Source organism: Felis catus, chromosome A1 (genome assembly GCF_018350175.1).
Source record: "Felis catus isolate Fca126 chromosome A1, F.catus_Fca126_mat1.0, whole genome shotgun sequence".
Lineage (NCBI taxonomy): Eukaryota > Metazoa > Chordata > Mammalia > Carnivora > Felidae > Felis > Felis catus.
This window is the reverse complement of record NC_058368.1, coordinates 42719566-42743989: the sequence shown is the minus strand read 5'-3', so window position 1 is coordinate 42743989 and position 24424 is coordinate 42719566. Positions and strand designations below refer to the sequence as shown.

The 24424-nt window shown below is 34.7% G+C and overlaps 2 long non-coding RNA genes across 4 annotated transcripts in view; one reads left to right on the top strand and one right to left on the bottom strand.

Moving 5' to 3' along the window:
• Positions 1-24424, top strand: part of LOC123384417 — a 49962-nt gene that overhangs the window by 21612 nt on the left and 3926 nt on the right. The window contains exons 2-4 of one of the 2 annotated variants that reach the window (XR_006595472.1): positions 824-1030; positions 1418-1528; positions 14203-14331. This is a non-coding gene — a long non-coding RNA (uncharacterized LOC123384417). The remainder of the gene's footprint in view (positions 1-823; positions 1031-1417; positions 1529-14202; positions 14332-24424) is intronic. The other variant, XR_006595471.1, reaches the window with a different exon arrangement.
• On the bottom strand, positions 664-23721 carry LOC109492584. 2 transcript variants are annotated; one of them, XR_006595478.1, is made up of 3 exons: positions 23533-23720; positions 12277-12382; positions 664-907 (listed from the first exon to the last, which is right to left on the bottom strand). It is a non-coding gene; the product is annotated as an uncharacterized LOC109492584 (long non-coding RNA). The 2 variants fall into 2 exon arrangements; XR_006595474.1 differs by having other exon boundaries at positions 895-1020; positions 23533-23721.

Sequence of the window (24424 nt, the reverse complement as noted above, 5' to 3'; positions counted from 1 at the left end):
GGGGGGCTTAGGAACCCCCCCGGCCTAGGAACCCCCCGGTTTAGGAACCCCCCCCCCGGGCTTAGGAACCACTGCAGAACTTTGTAACTCATGAAGCTCCTGTTAAAGTAAAAATACACCAGAGACCCATGGCACATGACACCACTGGTTCCCAACCTTGGTTGCACAGTAGAATCATTCAGAGAGTTTTTCAAATTCACAAAGCCAAGGCCACAATCCTGGTCAATTATATCAGAGTCGGTGGAGGAAGAACCCATATATCAATATTTTTTAAACATTCTCTTCTCCAGGCCAGTAATTTCAATGTTTTAAACCACTTCAGTGACCCACCCTTCTGCCTAAAACTTTAAAATTGATGAGTTGGCTTATAACCAAGTCAAAACCGTAGTACCCCTTCCACCTGTAAGTCTGGGACTAATATTTTAATGAGTGTAACAAAAGACATTAACCATTTATTGATAGCCCATTATGTATCAGAATCCTGCTAACTTATATAAAATATACATATATGTACATATGTGTGTGTATTATATATATATATACATATATATGTGTGCATATATATGTATATATATACACACACACATATATATGTGTGAATATATATATATATATATATATATATATATGTCAGTTCTCAAAACCAATCTGCAAAGCACAAATTACCATTCTGTTTGTTTTTTTTTTTTTAATGAGGAAACAAGTTGTAATAATTGACTCATCGAATATGTGAGTAAAAGATTCCAGTTACAAACCAGTTACAAAAGAAACCAGTTACAAAAGATTCCAGTTACAGAAGGCTATTCACTTCTTTCTGTTTCAGAACATGAAGTAACGCTAGGAGAGAGCAATTCCATGGGAGAGATGCCAGCAGGGGCCACAACCAGAATGTGGGGAGACGGTGCCCCTGAAAAAAGAGGAGGAGGAGAGGAAGTGGCAGGCTATGCTGGCTTCTGTCGTTGGATCAACAGCTCCTATAATTAAACTTGGTTTACATAGTCAGGTTTCAGCAGTCAAGACCTAACAGGAGGTGAAACATAAAAATAGTGAAGCATGAACATGAATTCTATAGAGTTCATGAAAGGCAGAGATTGGGAGTAGGGGTGGAGGAAAGACAGTATGATCAAAGAGGTGCATTTTTAATTTTTAGCACTTTCTGTTTAGAGTCAGGGTTTATAATATACAAAACATAACTCAAACCTGTAGAGAATTTTCCTAAATAAATAAAGAATCCTAAGATTTCTAATTTTCTTATCCCAAAATGAAAGAGACACTAATAGTATGTAAATGTAATGGGTACAAGGGTCAAAAAGAAGATGAGTTGTTAAGGAAATAACATCACCACAGAAATAAAGTCCCTGGGGAGAGTAATTCTAAATACTATAAATATGTTTCATTTTCAACCATTTTATTGAAGCAAAAGAGGAAATGGTATACAGAGAGGAGAAATAAAGGCTTATAACATTCACCTGCATTAAAAGAAAGGAAAAATCTGCAGAAAACATTTCATTATGACGCCTCACAAAAGGTAACATGTTCTGCTTCTTTTCATTATAATAGAAAATTAATGCCATATTTTGTTTTTAAATTATATGTGTTCTGGATTTAAAGGTTGTTTTATTTTTTCCAAACTATATATAATAATTATGGTATACCCCCACAAGTGCCGCATATTCATACCAATCTGTTTTGAATTCATACATTTTAAGAATATGATTAAAAATTAAAGTTATTCATATTTTCTAAAGCATAAATCAGAAAAATTATATTTCACCATTTAGCTCCTTTACTCCTTGTTTTGGTTTCTTTCCTAAAAACTATTTTAGAATGTTATAAAGTATAAAGAGGAATTATGGGTTTTAAGTTTATTTTTGTAAATAGCATTTGTTTAGTGTTTTCTTTTTATTGTATTATGTTAAGTGATTAGGAGTTTAAATTTTTAGTTACAAGCATATTTTGCTTAAATTAAAATATTTTCAAACATTTTGAGCAATATATTATAAGTATCTACAAAAAAAGGATTTGGGAAAATAAATGACCCACAAGAATCAGCTACAGGCTTGGTAATCAAATCCGTAATATCGTGCCTTGAAAAGGAATCATGGGCTGCATACTAAATATCTGACATTATTTTTCCTACTCCCAAAGAGAATATGACTTTCCCCTGCAAAACATTCAAATTGTAGTTTGTATCCAATGCTCTCAGACTCTCAAATTGTTTAAGACTTTAAAATTTAATCAAGGGATTCCTTAATGGAAGCTAGGAAGAGCAACATCAGAAATACATTTGACAAAAGGGTAACAAATTTCTACTTAATTATTTACAATGGCCATATACGGCTACAGAGAGACAGAAAAGTAGTCAGACTCTTGTGCATCAAACTCAGCTGTCTGAGAGAACAAGGGCATCAATTCGTCCTCACACCATGCAAACAGTTTTCAAGATTGCATCTTGTTGATCTTGATGAAATTACAGGACTAGGATCTGAAGCTTCATGCTGGTAATTTATGGCCACAGGTCACTCAGAATTGAATGTTTTCAGGGTACAGAGAGCTAGCTTGTCATTTGCATGCATCTCATTTTACCACCTAAAACATGTTTTTCATCATTGCTACAAGCCACTACTTTTTCATTTTTTTCCTTCTCTTTAGTTCTCTCCCTTTTTCTCTTTCTGCCCGTCTCTATCTCTTGCTCTCTCTATCTTTCTAGAATAAACTAGATAGGTTTTCCACTGAGTCCAACATTATAATGAACATCCACAAGAAATGATAGATTAAAGCAATTTAACTTACTTAGTTTAAGCCAGAGATTTTCTTTTGTTGCCATAGACTGAACTAGAATTATGGTATGAATCAAATATTTCAGTTGTTTTATTGACAGGGAAACATCTTAGCTTGCATACTTTGGATTATGCATTCATTAACTTTCTCTTACAAGTAATTGCCCAGGTTTTCTGTTACTAAGACACAGAGGTGCATTTTCAGACCGATGTTTCCTATCTTTGAAATTTTAGTATATAATGCATTTGTTAGCCTTAATATTATTAACTTTGAGTTATAATATATATGAGATTTTTTAAAACCTAAATAAAAAAAAATGAGGTCAGAGGTTTCTTCAAGAAATGTCATTATAAAAAAATCCATAGGCCTCTGAAAAACTGTTTCTTGAAGAGAAGGAATCAACTTAGTTTTTACAATTAAAGGACACAAAGATTGGGTAAATATATATGCATTTCTGGGTTGTAGGCTTTATTTGCATGAGTTAAGCTTTCTGAACACACGAGTGTTGAGGAATTTTTATAAACCCAAATGTATATAATACCTGAAATGTCCCAGTATACCTTAAAACTTGCTTTCTTTTTAGCTTATGTAAGGGATGAAACTGGAGACCCTTGTGGCACATTAAATACAAGATGATTCCATGAGTAGGATTAATGTAGTGATGTGTAAACTATAAACTTGCAATTAGATTGTTAGGAAAAATATATAATTAGAAATACTTGTGGGGATTTTTAAAATTCCTAAAAGTTGTGAAATCATTGAGTCTTAGAGTTGCATGTGCCATCTATGGGAAATCCCTTTCACAACATCCTGCATGAGCATGCAGTCACGTTGAGAAACTAAATAGAAAATATAATTCACATCCATAATTAAACCTCTTTTATTGTACATTATGTAGCTTGGATTATTTATAATATTTAAGAACTTTTTATGTGCCTCTTACCAAAGCAAAAGTAAAAAGCAAAAAGGTTTCCTTGGAATCTCCTTATTTCTTGTTTAAGGTACACAGGAATATGAACTAGAAATCTCGCATTTCCCGCAGTTAAACTCGATACATTTTAGGATTTATGTTTGCCCGCTTAAAATTTTTATAGTAGATTCAACATCCTGTGTACAAGATGTTAACAGTAACTTTCTTGGTTTCAGTTAATGCTAAGTGGTCAGAGCCAGGTTGCAATTCTCTTCACCATGGCAGCCATCTCAGAAAATTCTACTCTTTGGTTTTGAAGATTCACTACCACAGCAAATTTGAAAGAAACTGGTATAAGATAACTGAGAAACATTCACACTTGGGATAACTTTTTCTCTAGTTCTGCAAGAATTCTAAGCCATTCTGTCATTGGGGGAAACATTAGGAAGTTCAGTTAGAATGAGCAGTAGTGGTAGCTACAAAAGTGTGCAAGAAATGATAGTGAAAGAAGCATTTTTTTATATATTTCAAGGACTGTGCAAAGTCTGAGGTATTACCCTTTTTGCAAACTAACATAGTATTAGTCTATCACACTTTCATAGATGCTGTCAGAAGATGTGAGACTCCTGCGTCTGAAACAAAGGACATTATTATTTTATTCCACACTACACAGGAGACAGTGTATCAGTTCCCCTCGCCCCAGCTCCCTCCCCCATCCCCCACCCTAGATTCCACCGAGTTGAATTGAAGCAGAGTTGGGTTTAGGTGGATGTTATATCATTTTTTTAGTGTCACAGCTAAAGAACTCTGAGCTTAGGAACCCCCAGTCTTTTAAAAGGAGCCACTAGCAAACTTGTCCACACTTTTCCTGAAGGGAGACATTCTCTTTTAAACTGGTCTTCAAAAAAACCTGTCTACAACATTGAAGGGAAACACTATTTGAATTTTCCAAGGTTGTTTGCTATACAAAACATCCTTTGAGTTGAGTTCGGGACAAAAGCTGATACATGTGCAGAAATGTCATGGAGAATTGTCTTCCAACATTGATATGTGAGTCTCTCTAAAACACACTGAATATCACTTCATTTTGATTGTGGGATTTTGAAACTAGTACAAGCAGCTAAAATTGACAAAGCTGTTACCATAATCCAGAGAAACCTAAATATTTCATATGTATTTGTCACCAAGGGTTGTGAAACCCTTCCGTTGAATTTATCTGAATTTTGTAATTATAATTTGCAATCATTTTTCCTGCTCTAATACTCTCGGGACAATAACAGGACCAGCATAACTGATAGATAAATATTCTAATTGAAACATTCATCCATTTTGCATGAAATATAGCCTTGTTATAATTAAATTTTCCTGACAGTTCTAGAAATCGGTAGATAGTTTTAGTCTTGAAATGTCTCCTTTTTCTCTTTCTCATACTCTTTTTGACTGTAATAATTTATACAATATTAATATAATATAGTGTAATATACTCTAAATAATTCAAGTTTTCCCCCTTCTGCTGCATATCAGGAATCGATATTTTAAACTGAAGTTTAGATCTTTGTGTCCATCCCCATAATCTATGGTGCTCAAGTGACCAGCACAAAGTGAGGACAATGTCTTTCATATTCACTCCAGTTAAATTGTTCAATAATCTGACTTGTGCTGCTTTGAACTGTCAAAGTCCTCAGGAATTTTAAGAACAAGAATTTTCATTTAGTCATTGTGGTCTCTGTCATCATGGTTTATTATATACTGGTTTTTTTGCATTTTATTTTATTTACTTTTCTAAGTAGGCTCTCTACCCAATGTGGGGCTTGAACTCATGACCACAAGATCAAGAGTTTCATGCTCTACCAACTGAGCCAGTCAGGCACCCCTTTTGGGACTTATTTTAAAAGTAAGTGTGGGGCATCTGGGTGGCTCAGTCAGTTAAGTGTTGGACTTTGGCTCAGGTCATGATCTCAGGGCATGAGTTTTAGCCCCGCGTCCCACTCTGTGTTGACAGTTCACAGTATGGAGCCTGCTTCAGATTCTGTGTCTCCCTCTTTCTCTGCCCTACCCCACTCAAGCTCTGTCTCTCTTTCTCTCTCAAAAATAAATAAACATTAAAAAGTTAAAAAAAAAAAGTAAGGTGGGCACCATGATAATAACCCACGCATTGGGAGAATATATTTGCTTCATATCTAATCAACAAGAATGAGTTGACAGGAAAAAGATACCAAAAACTAATAAGAAAAATACAACCTAATGGAGAAATGGGTAAGAGTTATAAACAAATATATCATAACACAAACGGTCAATAAATATGTAAAAATATGCTCAGCCTTAGATAACACAAAATTCATAATTGACACTACAATGAAAGAATATTCTGTACCATTAATTTAGCAAGAATTCAAATCTGTAAGAATATGAAATGCTTGCACACTTCTGCTCACTCTCATACACTGCTTGTGAGTCAAAACCATTATAATCGGTCGAGAAAATACTTTAATGACCTCATGTAAACAAGTAAACCTTGTACCTTTGTCCCAAGAAACATGAAAAAGAACACCATGGAAGTGTAGTTTTTAATGTCATACAACTGGAAACATTGTATTATACCAATGGACATCAAAATTGTAAAAATAAAAATGTATATATGAAAACATACTGTAAGGCAAAGCAAAAACTGCAAATGTTTTAAAATATGGTATATACATAAATAATAAATATATTACAAAAACAAAGAGCATGATAAAACAAACTAATTTGGAAATTTGTGTGTGTGTTTTCTCTTTTTCTGAAATAAAAGCAAAAAGATAGAATGGTAAAAACCTACAAAAATATTGGAAATGTTCCCCTTCTTTAAATGGAGAGTGAGTTCATAGATCTTTAATTATTTATTTTTTTAATTTTTTTAACGTTTATTTATTTTTGAGACAGAGAGAGACAGAGCATGAACGGGGGAGGGTCAGAGAGAGAGGGAGACACAGAATCCAAATCAGACTCCAGACTCTGAGCTGTCAGCACAGAGCCCGATGTGGGGCTCGAGCTCACGGACCATGAGATCATGACCTGAGCCGAAGTCGGACGCTCAACCGACTGAGCCACCCAGGCGCCCCTAATTATTTATTTTTTTACTTTATAATTTACACATTTATCTAACACTTTTTATTTACAACTATTTCATAATAAAAAATGGGGTAAAAGTCAACCTGAACATGTAAAAGTGGTAAAGGAATGGTAGATAACTGATGTCCCCTCCCCCACCATACACACACATGAGACACAGAGGCAGAGACAGGGACAGATGGGGTAGGGAGGGGGGGGGGAAAGGAAAGAGATTTGATTTGGTTTGGTTTGGCTAATAAAGCAGGTACATTCCCTCTGCCAGTGTCATAAAATGTTTTGGCACATCTTCCATATTTAACCTAATCTTTATTGCAAAAACTTATGAGGTTTTTTAGACTGTCCTTGACTTTTGAGCCTTAATTCTCTCCAGATGCATTTCCTTCTTCATCCTTATGAAATTAAAAATTAAGAGGAGTGTTGAGTAAGAAGTTGCTGAGGGCAAGATCAAAGAGGTTTTTGCCTGCTTTCTCCTCGAGGATTTGGATGGGTTCCTGTCTTACATTTAGGTCTTTCATCCATTTTGAGTTTATTTTTGTGTATGGTGTAAGAAAGTGGTCCAGGTTCATTTTTCTGCATGTTGCTGTCCAGTTTTCCCAGCAACATTTGCTGAAGAGACTGTCTTTTTTCCAGTGGGTATTCTTTCCTGCTTTGTCAAAGATTAGTTGGACATACACTGATGGGTCCATTTCTGGGTTCTCTAGTCTGTTCCATTGATCTGAGTGTCTGTTTTTGTGCCAGTACCATACTGTTTTGATGATTACAGCTTTGTAATACATCTTGAAGTCCGGAGTTGTGATGCCTCCAACTTTAGTTTTCTTTTTCAAGACTGCTTTGGCTATTTGGCATCTTTTCTGGTTCCATACAAATTTTAAGATTGTTTGTTCTAGCTCTGTGAAGAATGCTGGTGTTATTTTGATAGGTATTGCATTATATGTGTAGATTGCTTTGGGTAGTATTGACATTTTAACAATATTTGTTCTTCCTATCCAGGAGCATGGAATACTTTTCCTTTTTTTGTGTCATCTTCAATCTCTTTCATAATTTTTCTATAGTTTTCAGTGTATACATTTTTTACCTCTTCGGTTAGATTTATTCCTAGGTATTTTATGGTTTTTGGTGCAATTGTAAATGGGATTGATTCCTTGATTTCTCTTTCTGTTGCTTCATTATTGGTGTATAGGAATGCAACCAATTTCTGTGCATTGATTTTATATCCTGTGACTTTGCTGAATTCATGGATCAGTCCTAGCAGTTTTGTGGTGGAAACTTTCGGGTTTTCCATATAGAGTATCATGTCATCTGCGAAGAGTGAGCAAAATCTATAGAGAATTTACCAAACTCAACACCCAAAAAAACAAATAATCCAGGGAAGAAATGGACAAGACAGTAATAGACACTTCTCCAAAGAAGACATTCAGATAGACACATGAAAAAATGTTTGTCACTCATCATCCAGGAAATACAAATCAAAACCACATTGAGATACCACCTCACACCTGTCAGAATGGCTAATATTAACAACTCAGGCAACAGATATTGGTGAAGATGCAGAGAAAGAGGATCTCTTTTGCACAACTGGTGGGAATGCAAATTGGTTCAGCCACTCTGGAAAATAGTATAGAGCCTCCTCAAAAAAATTAAAAATGGAAATATCATAAGACTCAGCAATTGCACTACTAGGTATTTATCCAAGGGAGACAGGTATGCCATTTCTAAGGGACTCATGCACCCCAATGTTTCTAGCAACACTATCAACAATAGCCAAAGTATGGAAAGAGTCCAATTGCACATTGATGGATGAATGGATAAAGGAGGTGTGGTATATATATACAATGGAGGATTACTCAGCAATCAAAAAGAAAGAAATCTTGCCATTTGCAACTACATGGTTGGAACTAGAGGGTATTATGCTAAGTGAAATTAGTCAGACAAAGACAAATATCATATGACTTCATTCATATGAGGACTTAACGATACAAAACAGATGAACATAAGGGAAGGGAGGGGACAAATATGAATCATATTTCATAATATGAAAACAGGGAGGGGACAAAACATAAGAGACTCTTAAATATAGAGAACAAACAGAGGGTTGCTGGAGGGGCTGTGGAAGGGAGGATGGGCTAAATGGGTAAGGGGCTTAAGGAATCTACTCCTGAAATCATTGTTGTACCATGTGCTAACTAACTTGGATGTAAATTATAAAAAATAAATAAATTATAGAAAAAAAAACAAAGAAAAAAATTAAAATTAAAAAATTTAAATTAAAAAATTAAAAAAAATTAAGGGGCGCCTGGGTGGCTCAGAGCATCCAACTCTTGATTTCTGCTCAGGTCATGATCCCATGGTTTTCGGAACGAGCCCCGCGTTGGGCTTCATGCTGAGTGTGGAGCTTGATTGGGATTCTCTCTCTCTCCTTCTACCCCTCTCCTGTGCTCTCGCTCTCTCTCTCTAAAAAAAGAAAAAAAATTAATACTATTAATGCTTTTAGGTTTGTCTGAATTCTAGGGAGGAAAAAAACATAAAATTAATGTTAGCTGTGGATTTGAAGATAACTTTTTGGATATTGATTAGAGTGACCATAGAACTACCTTTGAAGCAACTGGCAAGCTAGAAAGTTTGCTGATTCCCTTTCTCATGTATTTTATTTGCCTCGTTGTATGTTTACTAGTTAAAAATGATTTATTGTTTAGAGTTTATCACATATTTTCTTTAAATTTGGAGTATATTCTTGTAATATTGATTTTTCTCTAAAATGTCTCGATGCTGCTTTAGGTTTTACTAAGGAACAGGAGAATGAGTAGAGAGCACTTAGGTTTCAGAATGCTGTGGATAAAAAAAGGAGTACTTTAATTGTTCTTCCCTTTTTATTAAAAAAAGTGGGAAGTTAGGTCAAATTTAATTTTTCAAGTAAATTTGATATAGTGTTGATGTTGTACAATACATCTGTTTTATAGACTAATCAATTATTAATCACTGAATTTTAAAATGACTTGCAAAACTACATTAATATTTCATAAAACTGCTGAATTTTGTGGTATCTAAATACATATGTTAGACTTTCTGTGGGTTCCATTGATGACTGTTTTTTAAAAGAACTCCATATGCCAATGTTTATATGTATATTAATATTGGATATCACTACATTAGATAATTTGGGGCTCAAGCCTTCATGTTACTGACAATTTTCTAACTTGTAGAATTCAATACACCATTATTACAGACTTTCTTAAAACCACAGAAAATATGTAAATCTTCATGTCTGTGAAAATGACATTCTCAACATCATCATAAATAATATAAACTACATAGAATTTTCATTCTGATCTACTCTTTTATCTCCAGATTTTAAAATAGAGAGGAAAACTAGATTGGTTTTGGTGAGAATAGATTTTACATTTAACACTATTTTATTTTTTATTTTTTATTAAAAAAAATTTTTTTTAATGTTTATTTTTGAGACAGAGAGAGCATGAACGGGGGAGGGTCAGAGAGAGACGGAGACACAGAATCTGAAACAGGCTCCAGGCTCTGAGCTGTCAGCACAGAGCCCGATGCGGGGCTCGAACTCACAGACTGTGAGATCATGACCTGAGCCAAAGTCGGTCGCCCAACTGACTGAGCCACCCAGGCGCCCCAATTTAACACTATTTTATACCAGTTATTTGTGACTATACCTTTAATTTTAAGTCAAAATTATACTTTAAATGCCATTGTACAGGGTAAATATGCATGTATTTGCCAAAATTATATTTAAAGAACATTATAATGAAAATATAACCATTTTTCTGATAATAAAATGTGTAACACTTATAGCTGCCAGGTAAAATACATACATGTGTGTTTAACTACTTATTAAGTAGTAAAATTGTATTTATTCTTTTTTGCTTTTTTTCCAGAATTAGAAGAAAACAAGGGGTAGATTTGAATATATATATATATATATATATATATATATATATATATATTTATACATATATATGTAGAGTTGTTTGAATATATGTATATATACATATACATATGTATATATGTAGTTGTTTATTTGATTTGCTTTTGCCCAACACACTAGATAGTACTTGTGGTACAAAGAAAATATGAACTATGGATTTTACACTCAATATGTGTATGTAAATATCTGCATATTTCATATGTATAGACATATATAAATGTATGCATATATACCTATATGTGTATATGTTTACGTATGTGAATAGATAGTAGCATGTATGTCAATGTTTGCATATGATGAACATAATCTAAAGCAGAGATTCCTGAAATAAATTATTGTTGCATAAAACATGAACATTCTTATAATGAGTTAAGCTCAAATCACTTATTTTTTAATCTCTGCAAGAATTCTGTAAAAACTACTATCAATGTGAAAATGAACTGTCTTCCCATAATCCTTTGAAGAGACAAATACAGAAAAGAAAATGTAAAAATTCTGGCTTTACTGTTATGTTTTTTGTAAGGTCAAACACTATTACCAACTCAAACTTCACTCTTTTTCAGTTATAGGAAATCCTTTTTAATGTATATGAATCGCTATTTGTATCCCTGCCACAGGACAGAACCCCTCAATATTAGGCTCAAAGCTTTTCAGTGAACATACTATGGTCCCTAGTCACGAATCCTGTGGTCCACAAGTACAACTAGCTCTCCTTTGGTTTGGACAAGATGATTCTAAGCTTTACTATAGCTGTACATTTCTATGGGCTTCTGGTATAGTCAAATCAGTGTGCTTTCTATCAAGTTCTTATATTACCTATATCTTTCATGCATGATAACTTATTTTCATTCTGAAGACCTATGTGTTTTTTCAAATTCATTGGGGCTGCTTTTATATAACAACTAAGTTCATTGTATTATAGAATTGTAAAATCGTGAAAAGATTTCTCTTTTCACCCCCATGATTACTGCAATCCTTCAATCCCCCACTTTTTGTTTTCTGAAGTATTAAATGGTCTCTGCCTCCAATTTCATCATACTGTCACTTAATTGATTTTTTTTCTAAAACACAAGTCTGATCATATTAGTCTTCTTAAAATCCTGCAATGGCTCCATTGCCTACAAGCTAATATCCACATATTTCAACATGATTTAAAGGTACTTCATTGATCAGGTACAAACCTCCCTGCACCTTCCTTTCCAATTATTTCCCAATTACACTTTCCACTTCTGAAGTACATTATGCCTCTCTACATTTGTTCATGCTGTTCCCTCTGAATAGAACACCTAACCCAATTTGTTCCTCTTATTTTTCTTTCAAGCTTCAGCTCAAGCATTACTTCTAGAAAATAGCTCTTTTATCCATCTGAGAGGTGGAAGAGACATAGCCCTTCTTGTTTTTCTCTAAAACCTCAAATTTACAATATTCATTCAGCTACCACTATGCTATGTTTATTTTTCCATTTGCCAAACTTCAATATCAGTATTTGTTAAATTATGTGCCTTTTTTATTAGATTCAAAATACCTTTAGGGAAAAGTCTTCATCTTTGTATTACCAGTCTTAGAACAGGGATGAAACATAGTAGGCTCTCAATTGATGCCTATTGAAAACACAGAATGAAGCGTCCACACTAGAATATAAGCAACATAAGATGCATAAAAATATGTATTATACAAATGATTTTATGCGTTTATATTAATTTGCCTATTATACATTTATATGAAAACCAGAGACAGTATAGTTAATAACTTTATAATTTTCTAAAGTTCTTATTATAAATACAGATTTCTGAGTCCTAAGAACCAAAATTTGTATTTCTTAGGTCTGTGGAACACAGAAATCTGTATTTTGGCTAACTCCCAAGTTAAAATAAATCCTTATAAAATACTGCAAGAAAAAGTGGGTAATTTTTTTTAATAGGCTGGTTGACATGAAGCAAAGTCTCATCTTTGTTTTCATAATGAGCCGAGTTGAATTATGGAATTCTAAATCCCTGACTCTTGGTTTCCTCACATGCCAACTTAGCTGTCTCCCAATATTTTAAGATGGCACGTGTAATACTTTTTCTTCTAAAAACAGAGTTGCTTAATACTTTTAGCAGTCATAGTTGCTTGATGATCTAAGCATTAAATATGCTCAAATGAAATGCCCCTTCTTGAATTAAATCTGTTAGCAGAATTTGCTGAAGGACAATCAAAAGTTTGCATAATACATGAATTTCTCTATCATATATGCTATATACTTAATTTTATTAATAGGTTTCAGTAATCAGAAGATAAGTTATGGAGCTAAAGTCTCTATGAAACTGATAATATATGAAATATATGGCATATTTCTTCAGACATATTTACTAAAATATTTATATCTGATCCGTCTTCCTAAATCCAGTTATCATACAATTAGTGGAGTGAGATAATATAAGCAAGAATTGTATACATATATATATATACATTGTATAATTGTATACATATATATACATTGTACAATTGTATACATGTATATATAAAAAGATGTGTGTGTATATACATATATACACACACATCTTTTTTTTTTTTTTACTATGTAGCCTTCTCTTCTCAGGGGCATATATGACTTGCAAAGAAGTTTGTATTTCTGTATGGACACTCACACACACACACAAATAGTCACATACAACTTCTTGTCTTAAGTGCCATATGGTCTCTTTTTAAATCTTTTGTCTCCCAGATTGTATAGACTTTTACTATTGATTTGGCTTATCTAACTCATTTTCAGAAATGAAATGAGTTTTCTGATTAACTTGACTCATTCTTAAATGTATAGATTAAATGCCCCTTAATGTGTCTGCTCACATCTGGTATTCCAGATGTTTGCTATAATAATCATATAAAAATCGACACAGCATTTCCAGGGCCATGAAAAACACTGAAGAATGAATAAAGGCAGAATTGTATCTCTTCCGGCATATGATTCCCTAGAAATTGGGTATTCTGTACTGCACACCCAAATCAATTCAAAACCCCAAAACCTAAACAGTTCTAACCCAGACTTCAACAAACTAGAGTCCTAAATAGCATGAGGTAAATTTCCCATTCAAAGATTCTTATCAGTACAGAAATCTTAACATAATAATACCCTTAAAGGAAGCATCTTTAAATATTTTCTTTATAATGATGATTTTTTAAAAATCCAGAACTGGTGCTTGACAGGGTATGGTGTCATCTGGGCCAGACAGACATGACCAGGAGGTTAGACATCCACATAGAACTGGATTTTAAGAGAAGATTCAAGTTACATGTATTAAGAGAGAGGGTGATGACACATAGGTGTCACCTCAGCAGTGGTTGCTCTCCGACAATAGATTGCTACACTGATGCATTGGGCAACACGAATGTTTCTGGGTAAGTAGCAGTTAGATGTTTTAGGATGTGAAAGTGGCACAAGGATTTATAGTGCATCCTTGTATTTCAGGAAATTTCTGAGGCACAGAAATTTATCTTCAACTTACCTGAATTAAGAACTGAGATTCCCAACATGAATGCTAGCAAGAATTTCTGAGTTCATGGCTCTACACTGTGCAACTTCAATAAGAGCTACTAGGTATTTTTATATATTTACTCTTCATTCAGTAATGGTCCTTTGTACAAAGCCAAACTAAAGAGTATACAGGTAAGTTGAAAATTTTTAATATAAGTACACTCTGACATACTGAAATGATGGGTATAAATAATCAAGACAAAATTAATAATAATGCAGATTTCAATTGTAATTAAAACAAATTCGGGGGAAGTACAGAATGGTAAGGCAAAATCTAACAAAAAATATCTGGAAATATTTTCATGTCTATATGAGCATAATATCATTTGATGTCTCAAATTCTAATACAATGAATAATAACCAATTAAAAGAACTATGGCTTTTAGATCAAGTGAAGCAATATTCCACTATGTTTTACATACCTAGTGTTTAATTCTGGACATCTTTGTTACAAAGAACATTGGCAATTATTATATGTTGAAGAGAGCAATCAGTTTAATTCAGTTTATCACACATCAGCATGTTGATAATTTGCAAAACACTTTGCTAGATGTTATAGAGGGTCTAGAAAGCATTATAGGAAATTCAACCTGTAAAAGTGCGACTATACTTACCCAGAAAAAAGAAGATTTTGTATGAAGTGGAGTCAGGTTTGAAGGAATATATTACATTTCCTTTGAATGTATAAAGGACCTAGTGCCCAGGGCAATGACACTCATTAAAAGTAACTTCATAAAAAAGAAACTGAATGGAGTATCTTATGAGGTAGTAATTTTCCTATTAATCTACATGTTCAAATAGAAGACTGGTGATAATATTTAGGTACCTTAAAGCAAAGATGGGCTGCATGTTATGTTTGGTGGAAAACTGAAATTCAAAATTTTGTTTCTTCCCAGCTCTTATGGCATGTGCAGAAACAGAACCTAGGTATTCTGTCTTTTATTCTTTCAATATACTCTGACTTATCTGGGTGATACTTACCAGCCTGCCTCATCTACTTCAGCAAGTAGATAATGCATGAGAGCCACTTCATATCAAAAAAAAAAAATGTATATAGGCTGTGAAATGTTGCTCTAAGTATAATGTTTCTTGGAGAATAGCAATACAATGGTTTACCTTTTCCAGAAGGATGGAAAATGATATATCTAATGTGAAGGACCATAAGGAATTTGGAAAAGAGGATGTTATTTGAAACCTAACTAAAACAAACATTATTTTATTTACCATTGTGAAAACAATGGTTATGGCGATACTGTTTCTGATGTCTTTAGACATCATAATTAGATTGTACCTATATTTTCTTCTTTTACTTATATTGTACTATAAACATTATTTCTTTTTTTGTTCCTACTGTGCTGGGAGGACAATTTGGGATGAGAATTTAATAAAATGTGTCCTATTTGCTTCTCTATCGGCTTTGAGAACAATGTAGGATATAAAAACATGAGCAACTTATGATATACTTGTTTCATTTTGAATAATATGAAGGCTTAATAGGTGCTTGATAAGATTCTGAATATATCATATAAATTTTCTCATTTAAGGAAGTTTCAATTACATAATAGGATAGCACTTTAATCAATATTGAAAGAAAAGCTCATTTTCACCTAATGAACATACCAAGCTCATTGGCCATCATTTACACTCCTAGCAATGTGCAAGGTAATATAGTGTCTCAAAATAAATTTAAGAATGTTCTTGACACAAGTAATTTAATATTTTCCCAAGAGATGGAGGTTATATCCACAAAAATCATGTTAGCCTTAAGGTATCCTTGAAAGTGACCAAGGTAAAGCAATCTTTCACTAACTTTCATATAATTACAAAAGACAGGTTTTTTAAAACAAATATCTGGATGATAAAAATCATTTTGAATGTGAAGCATTTCAACTGTGCTTGACCACTGCATATTCCTCATATACTAGTTTCTCTACATTAGTAGATGTTTTATATGACAGTTTAGCTGACCTATGATGTCTTTGCCAAGGAAAGATGCCCTGGTAACTATTTTGTTATAGTACAGAGATGTCAAAATGGCTGCAAAAGAATTCCAAGCAGTTCAGACCTAAGGATATTGGTAACAAAACACTGAAAACATGCTCATGTAGCAGAAGCAGTTTGAAAGTTCTTTGTCCTTGCCCATTATCCAGCACTTAGAGTATAATCAGTTTTATAAATGGAAATGATGTACTATAGGTGGCATACTGCTATTTGAGAGAGTTCTCAAGGAGTTTTTCTTTACTTCTAAACTAATTCCACATAAGTCAAGGGCTTGAGTCACTGATTATAAAGTGGAAAACTATAGAAATCCTAGCTTAAAGAAAATAAAGATGATCAATTTGCAGTTACTGTAAGTCTTTGTATATGTAATATTTAAAATCATCCTCAAAAAGTATTTTAGAAAATGAAGACTAAAGTTGGCTAATCTATTTTGCTCTAGAATTCATTCTAAAATGGGTAAAAAACATGAAAAAAGAAATAAACTGTTGGGAATCAGCTAAATTGTATCTCAGTGAAGACAGTTTTCATTAGCAATTTTGAATGCTGACCACATATGTATTTTGGGAAATAATTCACACTGAGTAAACATATGTCCTCAAGTCGCATTGTGTATTTTTTCATTCTTTCTATGAGTGGTTAGTTACACATAAAAAATTGACATACACAAACATTATTAGTAAGATAATTATAGCATTTTGTCCAACAACATGACTTAAGTGAAGCAGGTCAGAAAAGAAAACAGAAATCTACTAATGATTTACATGTAGTAGAAAGAATGCTCAATCTTGGTCAAATTTTTAACTATTCAAGTAGGTTAAATATTTTGGATATTATTACCTTTGTCTGTAAAGTATAGAAAATAATATGTGCACTACATAACTCAATGTCATTGCATGTTAAAAAAATGATTATAAAATGAAGTTGTTAGAAACTGTAGGAAATATAACTAAGTGATTAATCAATGAACAGAGAGAGGTTGAAAAGGTTAGTCTACTTGAAGTTTGTAAATGTGCAGGTATCTTAGTTCTATTTGAAGAGTATGTGCTTCTTACAGGAGTCAGGTTCTAAAGGTGCAAGATCCCACTCTCAGCAGCCTTGGATAGTGAAGGGTGAGCAAGCGATCTCAGTTTATTGACTCATAATCTCTTTCTTGAGACTTTGAATCTAGAACAAGAGGCCCCTGGAAAAGTATAGATTGCAATTTGTTTTCCCAGCCTCTGTGTCTGGCAGTGGTGGTGGAAACATTGAATGTTGCAGGAAAAGAGGCAGGGATGGGAGAGTGAGGGCAGATACGTCAGAGATGCAGGTTCTCTGTGATGTTCTTGGGGTGTGGGCCTATCTCTGGTTCCCACAACCTGGTGTCCCCTGGCTTTAGCTCATCTTCTGATCAAGTTCTCCAATCTCCTGGTGGTTTCCAAGACCTAACATTCTTCCAAAATGCATTATTTACTGCATGAGAGAGTCAGAGATGATTTTTGCTGCTTGCAATAAAAAACCCGATTACCATGCAGTGAATTCATCAAAAGTGTGTGTTGATACATAGCATGGCTGTAGTAATTTGATTGGTGCTCTCTTTTGAGGATTTAAAATACGATTATTGATTTCATGAGTTCTTCTTCATTCCTAGAAAATACTCCTTTCTTTTTTTTGAAGTTTTTATTTAAATTCCAATTAGCTAAAATAATAATAATAAATTCCAGTGAGTTAACATACAGTGTAATCTTAGTTTCAGGTATACAATATAGTGATTTGACACTTCCATACAATACCCTGTGCTCATCACAAGTGCACTTCTTAATCCCCATCATCTATTTACCCCACCCCCACTTCTCCCCCCCCCATCAATTTGGTCTCTATAGTTGAGTCTGTTTCTTGGTTTGTTTGTTTTATTTCTTAAATTCCACATATGGAAAATACTCTTTTCTTTCTAGCTCTCTGATCTTATATTTATTTATTTTTAAAGTTTATTTATTTTTTTAAATGTTTATCTATGTTTGAGAGAGAGGACAAGCAGGGGAGGGGCAGAGAAAGACGGGGAAAGAGGATCTGAAGTGGGTTGTGTGCCGACAGCAAGACAGCTGGGTGTGGGTCTCGAACTCACAAACCTTGAGATCATGACTTGAGCCGAAGTCAGATGCTCAACCACTGACCCACCCAGGCACTCCTAAAGTTTATTTATTTACTTTGAGAGAGGGAGTATATTCACGAGTGGGACAGAGGCAGAAAGAGAGGAATAGAGAGAATCCCAAGCAGGCTCCACTCAGTGTGGAGCCCAACACGAGGCTCGACCTCACAACAGTGAGATCGTGACCTCAGCCGATATCAAGTGTTGGATGCTTAACTGACTGAGCCACCAGGCATCCCACTCTGATCTTTTAGATATCCTAATATGATAATACTGTACTGTGGTGGTCTGAGATCTCTTCTATGATGTCTTACCTAAAATTGCCATATTCAAGACATTCCATATTTCCTTTTATAGCCCAAATCACTATCAGAATTTATATTATGGTAATTACTATCCTAAAAAGAGCTAGCTAGAAGTGGTATACACCAAAATAAGAGGGTTGATGTATTAGTAGTAATGTGTATTTTAGTGTCTACAGTTGTTCTACTTTTCACTGCAATACAGTGCTTCTACCCTTCACTTGTGTAATGGAATTGATGGTATATTTCTGAGGACTGATTTATTTGGCCCAGTTTATATGAATTGATTCATTTTGGAACATTTTACAGAATGGTTGGTATCAAAATAATGCTGTATACAGAGCACATAAACACATTATTGAATGAAGAATGAACTGAAAGATCATAAGTTCTCAAAGATGATGCTCACAGCAAGAGGATTAAATTGCATAAAAATCAAGTCACTACTCTGAAATACATGGTGTAATAAAAGCTTGAAAGAAAAATGTGAGATGAACTCAATTTCTCAGCCATTGCCATGAGTGTAGATGCGCATCCTGCTGTTATGTGAACAATTACAATGCCTGGAGGGAACTGAATGAATGCTGGCACCTATTGGTAGACAGAATAAAAACCCAAGCTTGTTCTCCTATCACGAGGCTCAAATGCCATATGCTACAAGCTAATACATTAAGTTGGCATAATGAGGAAGATAACATTTTGCCATTGCTTGCTTACACTGCTAAAACTGGAACACCATTACATAAGTTGCCTGTAATTCACTGCATTTCCTTTGTCATGCAATTCTTAGAAATTTGGAGGAACACAAGTCATGTAGAAAATATACCAGTCGATTCACTTGGTTAAGAATGTAAGGTACTGGGGGGCCTGGGTGGCGCAGTCGGTTAAGCGTCCGACTTCAGCCAGGTCACGATCTCGCAGTCCGTGAGTTCGAGCCCCGCGTCGGGCTCTGGGCTGATGGCTCGGACCCTGGAGCCTGTTTCCGATTCTGTGTCTCCCTCTGTCTCCCCCTCCCCCGTTCATGCTCTGTCTCTCTCTGCCCCAAAAATAAATAAACGTTGAAAAAAAAATTAAAAAAAAAAAGAATGTAAGGTAATTTGAACTTTGGCCTACATATTATTCTTGCCATTTTCTTGGAATCTTCCAAGCTACATGCTGTACATTGACCACTGATATATATATTGATATATATATTCCCTATGTATCTTTTTTTATATAAAGCAGAAGAATGCATAGAAAATGTGCAGAAATGATACGGAGAATCTTATTTTCACTTAGTGGATTATTCTTATAAATATAAGTTAATCATATAATTTCAACATCAATGTTAACTTTATGGCTATATTCTCAGTATAAGGGTGTAAAATGTCTGGGGGTAGTTTAAGTTTTGAAGCAAGGGGTCAGTGAATGCTTGACTACTGACTGACAATTGATATATAAAATGCTTGAAACTTAGAAGTTTGTGTAACCAAATATCATTATTTCTGACAAATCAAAATGAGGATATATGGAGGGAAAATGAACATTTACCTCAAATAAAGAGGAAACAAATTTAGTCCTTCTTTCCAATTATTTCTGACAGAAACTACATGGATATCTCTGAACAAATAAACAAAAAGGGTAGGGTGGGATGAAGCTACCAAGAGTGAAAAAGAATAATGTGCATGTGATTATTATATCCCTAGAGCTCTCATCAAATAAGCCAGTCAACAAAGTGTTTTGCGTTTGACCATGCACTGTGGGATATTCAAGAAAGTATAAGACACATTTTTTTCTTCGTAAGAAGTTTAAATTTCAAATAGGGTGCCAACACATACAGAGTTAAAATAGTAAAAATAAAACCTTAATAGAGAAAAATGATATGTAACATAAACGGAATACACCAAACTAGTGTGAAATTTCCAAAAAGTTGGAAGGCTTAGTGCCGAAGATTGGAGTTTATTGTCTCATGAAGGGTGTGGAGGATATGGATAGGTAAGAAAAGGTGTTAGAGAATGCCATGGAAAGGCAGGCCAGAATGAGCAAACCCATTCCAGTATCAAGGAGCATGCTTTGTCTTCAAGAGAAAGGAGTTGTACTGCTCAATGAAATGTCACAGGATAATTTGATATATATTTGGTTAGGAAGGAGCAGATAGCTCATGGAAAATAATGAAAAAGAGCAGATATTTGGACTTGATCTGCTGGATAATAAGGAAATACTGAAGAAAACACAATTTCATTCAAAACCAATACATATTAATGTAATTCCCAGCTACTCCCCGGCCAATGTTCAGGATGTTATCTAGCTAAAATAATTTCCCCTGCATAAAGCAGTTTCAGAGGAAGGAGAGGACTCCAGGAGTTCTATCATCTAGGATAGCCTAACTATTATTAATGTTGTTTAATGGTTAGGTATTCTAGGTGCATCAGCTAGTATCAGTGTGTGGTTTCTTCATCTTTAAAATGTTTTCTGCCTTGCTTAAAAGGTTATTTTTAGACATCAAAAAAGTGAAAAATAAAATATGGTATTTCTGGGTAAGATGAAGCTGTACATTGACACTTTTAAACTTTGATTTCTTTGATACCCTACCTCCTACACCAAAATGTGTAGCAACAGTAGAAAAATCCATGAAGAGAGACTTTTAAAAGCCCAACAAAATAAGCTTTCCCAAGTATCAGATACAGAATATAAATGTAAAGCAATGAGTAGAAGTAAAGTCACATACTTCTTGGGTTTGGGATATCAGTGTAAGCTGGGAAAGCCTAAATTTCAGTCTAAGTAATAAAAATGGAAACTGCACCATATAAGATGGGGCGAAGGGAGGTGCAGAGATAGGCTCACCTCTTAAAACCAGAGCTGAGGAGGATGTCTACTGATAGTGAAAGGAGCTAAAATAAGTTAATGCCAAATAGGGCCTACAATTTTGCTTTATCAGAAATGATGAATCTCACAAGTAGATGGACAAAAACCCAACTTAAGACCAGAAACTAAAACAGTCCACCTCTGGAATGGCATTTGAATTTACTATATCCCCAGGGTCATTATAGGATAGGAGCTCCAAGCTGACATTTTAAGAATGGGCTCAGTGACAGCTCAGAGCCTGGAGCATGCTTCAGATTCTGTCTCCCTCTCTCTCTGTCCCTCCCCTGCTCGCATTCTGTCTCTCTCTCTCTCAAAAATAAAATTAAAACACTTTAAAAATTTTTTCAAATTAAGAATGGGCTCAGGATTATGGGCCTTATAGGTTAATTGGAGGCATTTAAATACAGTATTCAAGATGGCTTATTCTAAAGAGATAAAGATAGGGAAAGAATTACTGCTGTAATCACTGTCACATACATACCACACAAGATGAACCTGAAAAATCAAAATGTTAACAAACACGAAAAATGAAAAGCTAGCAAATTAAATGAATTTACACTACATTAAATAAAAATAATACGATAATATGTAAAAACTTTTACATTCTCATATTTAGTATCATTCAAGAGCTAAATGAGAGAATAAGATTCAATAATTTATTTCTGCAAAAACAGTGCAGAAATGAGATAATATCAGACAACTGTAAAAAAGCCCATTGGGAATATTTGAAAAAAATATGAATATTGTAAACAAAAACTCAGGATAAATTCCAGAATGCCTAGAGTTGTGGTCCACTATGCTAATTGGACCTGAAGGTTGAGACAAGTATTTTGAATGCTTTGGAAGGATGCAGATATGCCAAGAGATGAGAGATTAAGCCTTCAAAAATGTGGAGGTTGCCATATCAGTGAAGGGTTTCAGTAATCATTGGTCTGCCAGTGATATCCTTGCAAGGATATCCTTGTAAGTCAGTGGTTCATAAACTTGATTGTTCATTAATATCATCCTCAAAATTTCTGATTAGTTGGTCTGAGTTGGAGCTCAAGAATTTATATTTCCAAAGACATCCCTGGTAATGCAAAGTCATGTCATCTGCAGCCGGAAGCAAAACACTATTTAAGAAGCAGACTTTGTAATCTATTGGGCACCAGCTGAGGTTAGGTGCCTGACCATGTGACATCAATGAATGTTTATTATCACACACAGAGACTCATAATGTCAGGTGCGTACAGAAGCAATTCATCACTTGGTGGAAATGATATACTTAGGATAGAGTCCTTGAAGTTCCAGAGGACATAAGTAAGGCACATAAATAGGAAGCCCAAACTCTCATGTTCTCTACCTCTGTCTCGCTGCTACCTCTCCTTCAATTTTACACCTATAGTCTCCTAGAGGGATCCCTAAGGGTCACTGACAAAGGTGGATACTAATTCAGCTGTAATTTACAGATAAGAGGAAAATTGACTACTTCCAAGCCACAGTCCCATTTCAGGGCTGGCCCTGAAGATAGTGAGCAGGAAGAAATATTCTCCCAGTGGGAAGAACGGTACACTGTGCACACTGGACATTTTGGGGGGAAATGGCCTTCAGTACCAATGTACGCTAACTCCCAGGCAGGCATGGATGGCCTACCGTTTTGCTCAAGATAATTGAAGGACAAAGTTGGGAAAATTAGAGTCAAGGGAAAGTGACAATGAGTTGGACAGGATATTTCTAATCTCTGTCTACCAGTCTCTCTCTTCATAACCTCCTATGCTTGCACAGTGGGTCTAAGAAGAGATTGCACATGGTAGCAGGGTTATAAACTATATACGGGTTCAAGGACATATGTTCATTATCACCACCTATAAACCTGCCAGCAGAAGAAAACAACTCTGAGCCCTTTATCTTAGCACCATTCCTCAAAGAGACTTCTGGTGCCAGGTTGAATATATTGGACTCTTTCTACCCTGGAATGTGCAGCAATTCATTCTTACTGGAATTGACACCTACCTCAGATAGAAGTTTGTCTTCCTTGTCTGCTGCAGGGCCTCTGAGAACATTATCATCTTAGGACTAAGAGAAACTCTGACTTATTGGCATGGGATCCTGCACTGCATTGCCTTATACCAAGATGTCAATTTCATGGCACAAGAGGTTGAACAATGAGCTCCTAGTCATAGAACCCACTGCTTCCACAACATGTTATGTCACAAAGACATAACTTGACTAATAGAATAATGGAATGGACATTAAAGTCACCACTATGAAATAGCTCACATTAATATATCTTATGAATCTGAGTTGCAATTTCCCGGTATTTTCTTTGAACCACCAGCTTACATATGGTGATAGGTCCTCAGAAGCTTGAATGCTTGGGTCTAGGAACAATGAGTGGGAGTAGGATTGGCCCCTCTAAACATTACTCCAAAAGAACTACTTGAGAAACAAAAGGGCAAGAATAATGAAGATTTTTGAAGATTTTGAAGAACAAATTTGGGAAGACTCACTCTACCACGTATCAAGGCAGTGTATCATCAGTATAGATTGACAAAATAGAATGGCATTTTGGCAACATGGGAAATGACAGATTTGACTTTACAAAGCAGTAAAGAATAAACTTTCTACATAGTAGAACTAGGATGATTGGTCGTTCACATGGAATATATAAATTTGGATTCTTCCCTCCTATCATATGACAAAAATCCCCACTCCAAGCAGACTGAAATTTAAGTCAGAAAAGCAAAATGTTCAAATTTTAAAAGAAAATATAACTTTTTTCAGATTTCATACACAAGCAATATAATACAGTATTAGTCTTTCTCTGTCTGACTTACTTCATTAGAAATTAACTTATTCGGGGGTGCCTGGGTGGCGCAGTCGGTTAAGCGTCCGACTTCAGCCA